Source organism: Triticum aestivum, chromosome 7A, assembly GCF_018294505.1.
Source record: "Triticum aestivum cultivar Chinese Spring chromosome 7A, IWGSC CS RefSeq v2.1, whole genome shotgun sequence".
Lineage (NCBI taxonomy): Eukaryota > Viridiplantae > Streptophyta > Magnoliopsida > Poales > Poaceae > Triticum > Triticum aestivum.
In genome coordinates, this window is record NC_057812.1 from 183856327 (window position 1) to 183868789 (window position 12463).

Genomic DNA, 12463 nt, shown 5'->3' on the forward strand with positions numbered 1-12463 from the left:
GCAGTACCGGCCATCAAGGCATGAGGGTCAGGTCACGAACCAAACTGACCAATAAAGTTTGAGAGAGATTGAGGAGCCCCGATAAGGCTGAGTGGTGCGTCAGATAGCTGAGAGGGGGAAAGAGATATTCCATCCGCTCGATAATGCAGTGCATGTAAATTTTTTAGAAGTCAAACTTTGGAAACTTTGATCAGGTTTACGCAAATGTTATTTATATCTACAATACCAAAGATACATCATACAAAACTACATCTCATGGTGAATCTAATGGTATATGTTTGCCGTACTAGATGTAATTCTTTTTCTCCACGTACATGGTCAAACTTTGTGATGTTTGACTTTTCAATAAATCTGTATGCTATGGACCGAGGAGAGTGCCTCAGTCGAGACAGATCAAGTGCGTGTGAAGGAGAATGAGTAAGTGTGCAAAAAGAGTATGCGTGTGAAAGAGAAAGTGACAACAAACGATAAATTAGAAAGAGAGAGTGTTTTTTCGTTTCTTATGCGAACATATCACGCATGCATCTCCGAGATGGAAAAGCGAGGCGAGGAGATACACGAAGATAGCTAGTGTGTGATTGTTTGCAACGGAGAGAGACACCCCTGTAGCACATGTCCAATAGAGGTGTGGCCAACAAGGAACAAAGGTCGAGAGGGACACATGGATGGCATGGACGCATGGGGAGGGAGAGAGGGTGTGTTTGTGATAGAGAGATCCCGTCGAGATCGTGAGGGGACTATATGGGTGGGAGATCGAGGGAGTGCGTGCGCGATAGAAAGATGCCCCGAGAGAAATCGAGATAGACCATGCACATGTTTGTGATGGAGACTAAGATTAGCTAGTCATATACATATAGGGGGGACTGCGTGTGCCTACAATTGAGTGAGAGACCATCATACTTGGCTAGCTGGGCATGAGATTGTGTGTGTGCGCGTGTGAGATGGAGAGAGAACGAGGGGGAGAGATAGAGTTTTAGATGGGCCTATCGAGTGCGAGTGAGATATGCATGTGTATGTGTGACCCAGGTGGATGGCGAGTTTGAGATAGAGGGGGGGAGAGCTCCGAGACGACATAGTGGTGCGTGAGAGAGTTACAGGCAAAGAGCCAAGGAATCTGTGTGCGTACGATGAGTGCACCCAAGATATCTAGCTTGGACTAGCTAGAGTATCATACATAGTGTGCGAGAGAGACCTATAGATGGTGTATATATGCATGCGAACTAGAAAGACCCCCCCCCACACACACACAAAGAGAGAGAGAGAGAGAGATGGAGAGAAAGGGAGAGGGACCAACAAGGTTTTTGTGTCGGATGCGTGCGACAGAATTGAAGATTGTCGGCGAGAGAACAGGAGTCCGGGAGAGGGAGAGGTCGCGTTTTATGCATCAAAGACTGATATAAACCATGTTTCGATATAAACTTGCATTCAAATATTTAAATTGGAGAACATGTTGTCTGCAATCCACACATGAACGGATATATGCGTATATCAAACAAGTTCATTAATTTGACTTTCAACATGTTCATGGAGTACTATAATACTGTACAACATGCTACTCGATTGAGGTGTTCAATTTTGGATTTAGTTCACTATTTTGACCTACTGAACGAGCTATTTCATTGAATCGAGATATTTCATTTTGGGTTTGATTCGCGTTTTTGAGTGGGTCAACTATTTGTCATATAGTAAATCGCTAGCAACGAGCATGTAAAAACACATTACTCCCGAGCATCATCTCTCCATCTAAAAAAGAAGTGGCAAGCTAATATTTCAAAATTTGATCCGAATCGACTTGGTAAGGTAGACGTGGATGCTCGTTCTCCCAAAATTTGAACGAACCGTTAAACATCCTCTCTGCTCGGTGGAATTCGCCCGAGCAAATAAATGGGAGACGCGAAATTACCGTCCTATGTGGGACACGCATCAATTGGCCCGTTGTACATCGAGGGTAGGTTCGTAACTTCATCCAAGCGCGCCTTCTCCTCGGCCGAAATGACATGTGCCGAATAATTCATAAACCATGGTCGGCAAAACACGCTCTCCTCGCCCGAAATAGCTCGCGCCCACTATTTCAAAACACGCTCTCCTCGCCCGAAATCGCTCGCGCCCACTATAGTTCAAAACACGCCCTCCTCGCCCGAAATCGCTCCCGCCCACTATTTGGGGAGAAGCAAAGTTACTCTACTATCCCCGACCCTCAGTACACAGACCCAAGCCGAGAAGCCTATAGGCAAGGGTAGAACTGTAACTCCCCCTCACATTTCAGACAAATGCGTCCGTAAGACATGGTTCCACTCCCCTCCCAATTCCCCCCCGCCCGCACCCATTCATACCTCGTGGGCGCCAAATCACCTTCTCCCCGGGAAGCTCCCTTCTCCCGAGCCGCGAAACCTCAGCCCCACCTCCATGGCGCCCCCACCGCACCAATTTCACAGCCGCCCTCCTCCCTAATGCCGGAGACGCTGTCCATTTGCCGTCGTGCACTGGGCCGTGTGCCTCTTACTCCGTGCTGCTGGTGCTGCCTCGACGACGGCCGCGTGAACCGTACCGGAGCCGATTCACCCCCGCCGTTGTTCACGGCGCCGGAGCGGCTCCAACTTCGGATCCGTCCAGAGTCCTGGCGCTGCTTCGGCGTAGCCGTCGACCGTCGCGACATCGCTCTTTCCCTGCCGCCGGTCGCCACCGCAACCGCGCCGGCCTCACCGACTCGGCAGCTGGACCTGCCTACTTCACCATGCCGCCAGATAGGTCGCACCCTCATCTCAAATCACTTTATTTAGGCGTCAGTTGTCTGAATTTTTATTCTGGGCCAATCGATTTGCAATGGGAAGCAGCACCCCTCGAGGCGGCGGAGCTCCTAGGCTGCCGGTTGGCTGGTGTCTAACGTAAGGGTGCGGTGCCGCAAGTTCGCCGCGGAAGCAGCGCTTAGATGGCTATCTTTTAGAGTTGCGTGGGTTGAAGGTACTGCCGCCGCCGGATCTGGATGACGGGGAGTCTTTGTGGATTGGCCCGGGGGCGGCGCAACCACGGCAGTGCGGTGGGGCGGGGAGCGGGGTTTTGGCCGGGGCCACGGACGGCGGAGGCAGGCTGCTCTGCCGTTGGTCGCTGGCTCTTCGGGGAAGATTCCGAACAGTGTCAGCCGGGAGGCACAAGACGGCCAGCCATCCGGCGTAGATCGGACAGTACCAAAATAAAATAAAATCGTGTGACCCCAATTTAGTCTTCAGTCAACAGACGTGTGACCACTCTCGTACCTTGCTGTTGATCTCTTAGTGTATTTCTTCAGATCAAAGAGATATGTCGTTCTTAACATTATGCGTTATCTGCATCTTCAGACACACCGTCTTCCGACTCACCGCAGCTGCTCCAACAAGGGAAGCATACACCAGAAGGGAGCTATAGTCCCCACTCAACAGTTCCCTGCATCGAATGCGCGTGCCCGACATGCACAGCCACAACAACTGCAGGGCCATCGACAAGTCAGCACATGATGCTCACTCCTATGGATGGCAGCCCGATAGGTTGTACCCTCATCTTACTTGTGTGCAACATTTATGGCTTTGTTATTCATCTAAGCATGGAAAATAGATCATCACATTTCACTGTATATTCATGCTGATCTCTTACGGGTCTTGTTCAGGAGTTAACGTTGTTCCATAGTTCAGCTAAGATACTTGTTCTTTAGGTAACACTGTTCCATAGTTATCATCCATCAGCCAATGCTATCCCACAGGCTGGTGATTATAGTATTATACCACTTCTAGTATTTCCTATGTTGTTCTTTAATACTTTTGTGTGCCATCTAGTTAATCTCGAGTACAAACGATACATATTCTGTAGCTTTCATCTGTGTTCTCCCTTTAGTTTATGAGACCTGTTGCTGCTAGTTAACCCCAGTCCTACTATTTATGTCGTCTCCTACAGGCACTCATTACATAAATCTAACTACTAGTTGTCTTCCATGCATGTCAGATATAATTGCACACACTGATATATCCACAAGAACCTCACGGAGCAATGTAAAGGCCAATAAACTTGATGTCAATGATACCCAATATGATGGAACATGTAAAGGCAGTTCTTCAGAAGACTTGCAGAAAGATGATGAATCCTCTTCACCCCACAAGGTCCTTGCTCTAACTTGGCCTGTGATATGGGTACAACATGCATATAATGTCCTGGAGTGTATCTACTCTGTTGCAATGCCATGTGCTTAGCATGCTGATCATGCATGTAAATATGTCATGCCTTCCTGTTTTACATTCCGCTAGCATACAGTTTTACATTCAACTAGTGTTTTTTTGCTGTGTTGTCCTGTCGTATCCCTAGCTCTTACACCATACTCCCTCCGTCCGGATTACATGTTGCCGAAATGGATAAAAAAGGATGTATCTAGAACTGAAATACGCCTAGACCCATCCATTTTTTTCCGGATGGAGGGAATACATGTCAATATGTCATGCCTTTCTATTCTTCAGTACCTATTCCATCTCTCTGCTGCTGCATGTTTTATAATTAAAGCACCATTCTTCTATACAAGGCATGCAAGGGGAAGACGACTATGTTAGAATCTGAAGGGTTACAAACAAGGCCTTTGCAAAAGATCCAAACGCCAGGAGATAATAAACCAACTCCAGTTTTTATAGATACTGCTCCAGCACAGAGAAACCCAACTCCTACTGATAATAAGCAGATTCCAGTGGCCAAAGAACTAGTCCGCTCCAGTCCAGCAAAAATATGTCAACTCAATTCTAAGAAGCGTGTGCGTATCCTTGCATCATGAAATTTTATAGCATGCTGATCATATTTTCTACATGTTTCTTACCCATCTCTCTTTTAGAAAATAAGCTTAACAGATAGAAGATTTTCTGCAATGGTATCGTTTATGAGGAAAGATTCTTGCAGGAATTCTCTGTGCTCCAATGTAGATGTAAGTACCTGTTGTATATCACTATATTTTTACATCAGCATGTATTTTGTTAATCGGCGTGAATCCAAGCTTTATCTGATCTAAATTTAGTTGTAGCAAAATGTATGATTAAAGGCCACAATGTTGATTTTTGCAAGGAAAACTGCCTGGTAGTTTTGCATCCTGAGCTGCATGAGTGTACTATCTCATATCAGTGGGTTTGAATACTTTGGTTCTGCAGTGGGTTTTTCAGTGTTTTTTTACTGTGTTGTCCTGTTGTATCCCTAGCTCTTACATCATACTCCCTCCGTCCGGATTAAATGTCGCAGAAATGGATAAAACTGGATGTATCTAGAACTGAAATACGCCTAGACCCATCCATTTATTTCCGGATGGAGTGAATACATGTCAATATGTCATGCCTTTCTATTCTTCAGTACCTATTCCATCTCTGCTGTAGCATGTTTTATAACTGAATCACCATTCTTCTATATAAGGCATGCAAGGGGAAGACGGCTATGTTAGAATCTGAAGGGTTACAAACCAGGTCTTTGCAAAAGATCCAAACGCCAGGAGATAATAAACCAACTCCATTTTTCATAGATACTGCTCCAGCACAGAGAAACCCAACTCCCACTGATAATAAGCAGATTCCAGTGGCCAAAGAACTAGTCCGCTCCAGTCCAGCAAAAGAATGTCAACTCCATTCTAAGAAGCGTGTGCGTATCCTCGCATCATGAAATTTTATAGCATTCTGATCATATTTTCTACATGTTTCTTACCCGTCTCTCTTTTAGAAAATAAGGTTAAACGATACAAGACTTCCTCCATTGGGATCGTATTCGAGGAAAATATCTTGCGGGAATTCTCTGTGCTCCAGTGCTGATGTAAGTACCTGTTGTATATCACTATATTTTTACATCAGCATGTATTTTGTTAATCGGCGTGAATCTAACCTTTATCTGATCTAAAATTAGTTGTAGCAAAATGTTAAAGGCGCCAATGTTGATTTTTGTAAGGAAAACTGCCTGGTAGTTTTGCGTACTGAGCTGCATGAATGTGCTATCTCATATCACGCACATTACTGAATTGTAGTGCTTCTCTGGTTGCCCATTCATTCATTGTGTCAATGTTGCTTTCGTATTACCTTACCTGGCTGATGATAGCTGTGCCATATTGTGTTAATTTGGTGTAGGCTAGTTGCCCAAACGTTCGTTGTGTCAATGTTGCTTTCCTATTATCTGACTTGGCCAATGATAGCAATGCTAGTGTGTTAATTTTGTGCAGGCTGCTGAAGATAAGAAGACAAACTCTGAAAACAGCAAGGCAACCCCATTGTTTCTTTCCAGTAAATCTAGGCCAGGTAATATGGCAATAACTCATGATTAATCTGTTTGGTTCCCGTCCTAATTTATGTTATGATGCAGTGGTCAAGACACTCTCCACTATCAATAATACAAGCCTGCCAAAATCGCCATCTGAATCTGTTCAGTATCCTCTGTCTCGAATGCAACGGAATAAATGTATGTTTGTGAACCAATTAATGGCTGAAGCAATGATGGAAATGGTGGATGAATCAGAGGTGCAGAGTCGTGCGACACAACAACTGATCAATGTTTTCAGAGACAGTGTGGCAAAGCAGCAAGAACTTGCCCACATGCTTATGGGCGTCATCTGTGCTGAGGTTGCAGATTGTGACGTTGTAGATGGTTAGGTTCTGCTCATTTATTTGCACTGGCATCAATCTTTGATTGCCCAGTGGATGTAATTTCCTGTAATATATTCTGGATGTGCAACGTTATTCCCTGTATGCCGTACCTTTGCTCGTCGTAATGGGCTCAAATTATCTAATTTGGCCTAAAGACATGAACGAACTTTAGTGGGCCCATTGAGTTAATGGGCCGTTACTAGGCCGAAAGTTAATGGTCGGCCCTCTTACCTCCCGGGTCGTTAACAGGCCGACATCGAAGCGGGCAACAGGTGGCCCCAATTTATTTCATGGGCCGTTAACAGGCCGTTACTAAGTTTGGGCTACATATGGCCCAACTATACTGTAGGCCTTTAGCAGGCCGAAAGAGACAGCGGGCTTGTATTGGACCATGAAGAGCATGGGCCGCTAAGAGGCCGAAAGTCAGGTCGTATTGTAAACGGCCCAACTGTGTTGTGGGCCTTTAGCAGGCCGAAAGAGAAACCGGGCTGGTATTGGACCATGAAGGGCATGGGCCGTTAAGAGGGCAAAACTAAGGTCCGACTACAAATGGCCCAACTCATTTATGGTCCGTTAACAGGCTGAAAGGCACACAGGGCCGGGAATTGGCCCAACACTTAAATGGGTCGCTAAAAGGCCAAAACTCAGGTCCGACTACAATTGGCCCAACTGATTTATGGGCCGTCAACAGGCTGAAAGTGACACCGGGCCAGAAATTGGCCCAACACTTAAATGGGCCACTAAAAGGCCGAAAGTCAGGTCCAACTACAATGGTCCATCAGATTTATGGGCCGTCAATAGGCTGAAAGACACACCGGGCCGGAAATTAGCTCAACATTTAAATGGGTCGCTAAAAGGCCGAAAGATGTACATCCTAAAAATTGGCCCATCCATTAAATGGGCCGTTAACAGGCCGAAATCTCATCGGGCCGATATTGAGCCCAAGTATATAGCGGGCTGTTAACGGGCTCGAACTGACGATGGGCTGCAATGGTGTCAAATCTTTAACAGGCCGAATTGGCACATCTCGTATGGGCTGTGGGCTTAAATGGACCTGACACAAGTAGGCCTTATATGGGCCGGCCTGCTAATTTTTACTGGGCCGACCTTTTTCACCAGAATGGGCCACTGTTGGGCCGTGCCACGTGTCAACATATCATAGGCGCCTATCTGACCCACTGACGAGCTGACACGTGTTTTGTCCGGCCAATAAGAATTTTACACGTGGAAATTCCCATTGGTCGGGGCTGTTAATGGGTTATCGGATCCAAAACCCGACCCGATAGCTTAACAGCGTTCCGTTATGGTGGATGCCACGTGTCGGTCACCCTTGACGAAAGCACTTCTGTGACGCGAGATTTATCGTCATGGAAGTGGACACTTCCGTGATGATAATTTTGGTAATGTCATGGAACACTTCTACGACAGCACATGTATGACTATCTTGATTCTGTCATAAATTTGTCATGGATGTACATGCATGACAAAAAAGCAACCTACTGTGACAAACACGTCTCATCACGGAAGTGTATTTTTTTGTAGTGAGCCAAATTTCATAGCATGCATAATAGATTTTAATCCTTTCCAGAATCTAGAGGTCTTAGGGTTGGAGGAAGGGACAAAAATATTAGGTTTATTTCCTAGGTATTTATGGGAAATAAGAAGCTTCAAGGGTTTCAGGTCTTCCTCATAGAATCTTTTAATCCAAGACCCTAGAAGACAGATGTTAATTTCTTGGAGGTTAGGTATGCCTAGGCCTCGAAAATCTTTTTTCATAGAGACTAGGGCCCAATTAGCAAGGTGTAGCTTCCTATTTCCCTCAAAATCATTCCACAAGCAATGAGACATCCGAGAATTGATGAGGTTCACTCTCCATTTAGGGAACTTGAAGAAGGAGAGGAGATACACTGGAATGCTAGCCAAACAAGCTTGTATGACGATCAATCTACCTCTGTAAGAGAGAAGTTTGCCCCTCCACCCAGCAATACTTTTAATGATTTTATCCAGAAGGGGTTGGATATCCTCTCTCCTCAGTTTATCATAGTGGAGAGGGATACCTAGGTACTTAATGGGGAAGTTACCTTTATTACAGACTAGAATAGAGAGGAAGTCAGCTAACTCCTGATCATCCATGTTGATAGGGATGAGTTCACTTTTAGAGTAGTTGATTCTCATGCCCGAGACTTGTTCAAGCCAGGTTAGAACAGTTTTCAGATTGCTAGCATGTGTGGAGTCATTGTCTAAGAAAAGGATGGTATCATCTGCATATTGAAGGCAGATGATGCCACCAGGGCAGACCTCAGGACAGAGCCCTGCAATCAGACTATGATCAGCAGCTTTGCTCAGCATTTTAGTAAGAACGTCCACTACTAAATTAAACAAAAGCGAGGAGATGGGGTCACCTTGCCTAAGGCCTTTACCGGCAAGGAAAAAATCACTTTCACAGTTATTTAACTTGACCCCAACAGACCCCCCATGAGTAAGTTGCTGGATCCAACTCTCCTCTATGAAAGGTTTGGAAAAGATCTAAGAGATCATTTTTCACCAAGTCCCAAAAATGCTGGTAAAACAAGAAGGGAATCTCATCAGGACCAAGATCCCCATCAGGATAAGAGCTAAAAATGGCTTCCTTCACCTCTGTCTCTGAAAAAGGGGCTTCTAGCAGCTCATTTTCAGCAGGAGAGACTTTTTCAGAAGCAGAGAAAAAAATGTTTTGTAGAGAGAACCCAGAAGGGTTTTCTTTCTTAAACAGGTCTTTGTAGAAGTCACTAGCCACTTTCAGGATCTCATCTACCTCAGTAACAGGGCCATTAGGGCCATCAAGGGAGTGAATGAGGGTTTTCCTCCTTCTCTGGTTAGCTACTGCATGGAAGTAAGCAGTATTTCTATCACCCTCCTTAATGTTCCTATCTCTATACCTTTGTTTGGCTTTGATTTCTTCTTGAAGCCAAATTTTCTTGAGCTCTCCATGGACAAAGTTTAATCTATTAGTCTCAGCCTCAGAGAGGTCAGTGGTTTCTGCCTTAATATCTAGAGAATCAAACTCAAGGAGGAGAAGCCATTTGTATCTTCTAAGATTAGCTTCCTCATTGGAGTTCCACCCTTTGGTAGTTCTTCTAAATCTCCTGATTTTGATCTGCCAATTTTCTAGGGGGCAGCTACTCCCAGTAGGCTCATTCCAGATTTTCCTGACTAGCTCAGTAAATTCTTCTCTAAGCAACCACCACTTTTCAAATTTAAAACTATTGCTCTTTGGAGTTTGGTTAAGACCAGAGTCTCAGAGCAAAGGAGTGTGGTCACTACCACATCTGGGTAGAGCTCTACAACTAGAAATGGGAAAAAACTATCTAATTCCGTGTCACAGAAAATTCTATCAATGGTGGACATAATCCTGGAGAAGCACTTCCAACATATCTAGCAGAACTGTGGGTTTTCCTTCTGACAGGGAAATTCTCAACTTTATGGGTAACCATTTTGCAGATAAAACAACTCTTGGGCTTGACACATTTATCCAAATGATGCCCTGGTTCCCCACAGTTGTAGCAGATCACCTCAGAGTATGCCATAAGGCCCAAAGCAGGGGCAGGAGCAGTTTTTTGGATGTCCTGTCTCTTCTTTTTCTCATTCTTGCCTTGAGATTTCCCACTGATCTGAGAGTCGGAACCACCAGCAGATTGATCTTGGGAAATTACAGGAGCCTGCCCAGATTGTGCCCCCATTTGGGGCGGAGGTGGGCCGTACCACTGCCCAACCGGTGCTCCCCCCATTGTGATAGGGGAAATTCATCGGAGTTCCTGGTTCCTTCTCATCCTCCAGCCAGATGTTGTCTCTCAGGAAGCAGAAATAACCACCAGACAGCTCAATTGAAGCAGATTGCAAGCCTAATTTCAATCTTCTGCAGGTTTGGGGGAGAGGTAAGGTAGGGGATCCACATGCTCCGGCTCTGGTGGCGTGCTAGTGGGCAGGAGTCCAGTCAAGCATTCCCATCTCGTAGCATGGCGTGGATCTCCTGAATTCACTTCTCCTTTCGCCCATTGAACGAACGCAATCAGCGGCTCACTGGGGTGGGGCATCCTGTGCTTCTCCGAGAAATCTCCTTCGAAGTAGATCCGCAGGGCTAGATTCAGCAGCTCCCAATCCACATGATCCTTGCACATCCGAGCATACCTGCGCGAGTGAGAGAACGGATTCGGTCCCTCCTTAGCTTCCTCCCTCGCAGATTCCTCCTCTGCTTCCCTCCATTCGCACGTGCACTGGGTCCAGGAGAGAGCGTCATCGCGGATCCGCATCGCCCGCTCCCTCCATCTCCTCCCTCGAGTCTCCTGCAGCACCGCCGGCGCGACGGAGTCAAGCGGCTGGAGCATCCGCGGGAAGGCTTTGTAGACATGTGGGAGATGCATCTTGTACATCTGCCTGTCTTCCAGCCATTCCCCCGTGGATATGGTCGGCGACTCCATGGGGCGCGCGAGCGGACTTGCTGAGGGGGCAGGCGCGCCCGGAGTCAGGAGGCGGGGGGTGGTGGCGAGATCTATGGCGGTGGCGAGGGTGGAGGTAGTGGCGGGGGCGGCGGCGAGTGTGGAGGTGGTGGCGGGGGCGAAGGGGATCGCGAGAGCGGTCATCTATTTGCCAATTATGTGAACTAAATAGTCAACATATAAAATAATTTAAATATATACAATATAGTTAGAAGGGAAACATAAGTTGGACCTGGCGTTCCTATTCTTATATAAAAATAGAACAGACCTCTGCGTTTTCTTCAAAAAATACATAAATTGGGCTGCCAAAAATAAAACCTCAGATGGGAGGTCCATAGGCCGGTCGATACATGACGGCCCTAAGAAAATACAAACAGGCCTATGGACCTCCCATCCGAGAACGTGGGCTGCGCATGTTAAAAATGAAAGCCTAGATGGGGCAGCCCAAAACCACATCCAACACTTGCCAAAACTTCGTCCCTTGTTTTCTCTGTGTTTCGCACACTCGACATTGTGTGGGCATTTTGACTGTGCATCATATGAAGATGTGCTATGCATGAATGTTGATCAGCATGATGTTAACTGGCTGGTAGTTCCATTTTCGACCATGAATAAAACTTCCAACATGATGTTAACCCTGTTTGAAAAGGCCGTGTTAATATAAGTGCTCTGCCTCTGAAAGTTGCAGTTTCTTATCTGAAACTGAACTTGCAGTTTCTTATCTGAAACTGAAACTTGCAGTTTCTTCTCTGAGAATCACATTGTCTGCACTTTTATACTCCTATGAAACTACATTTTTTTAAGTGCTAAAAATAGATATCTAGAATTCATAAAATACTTCATATGCTCAATACTGCAAATCTGAAATTCAAAAGACATTCATATCTAAAAGTACTCTCAAAATACACAACACAAAACACAATTCACAACCTGCAAATGCTGACAACCCTAAGCTCCTCCTGACAATTCACAACCTGCCCGACTATTGGGCTGGGGGGGGGCAACCCCCTCCTATTCCTCGGCGGCAGAAAGCCGCCCCATGAGACGATGTGAACGGCGTGGGAGACGATGGCGGGGAAGCGTCGTCGGGCCAACTGCTTTTTTCCTCTTGCAGTTGGGTTCGGTCGACGAAGACTCCACCGGCTCGCTCTGGCAGGACACCCTCACAAATGGCACCCTATAGATGCTCGATCCTTCAATCTCTGGTGGATGCTCCATCTGGGATCGATACTCCCACCACCGCTCCCTCAAGATCGGATTCGGTGAATCTGTTTGCTCCATGGCCCAGAGGAGCAGCTCTATGTACTCCGGCGCGACTCCCTCCGGGAGTATCGCCGCCTTTTCGCTCCGTTGCAGATATTTGGCCATGGA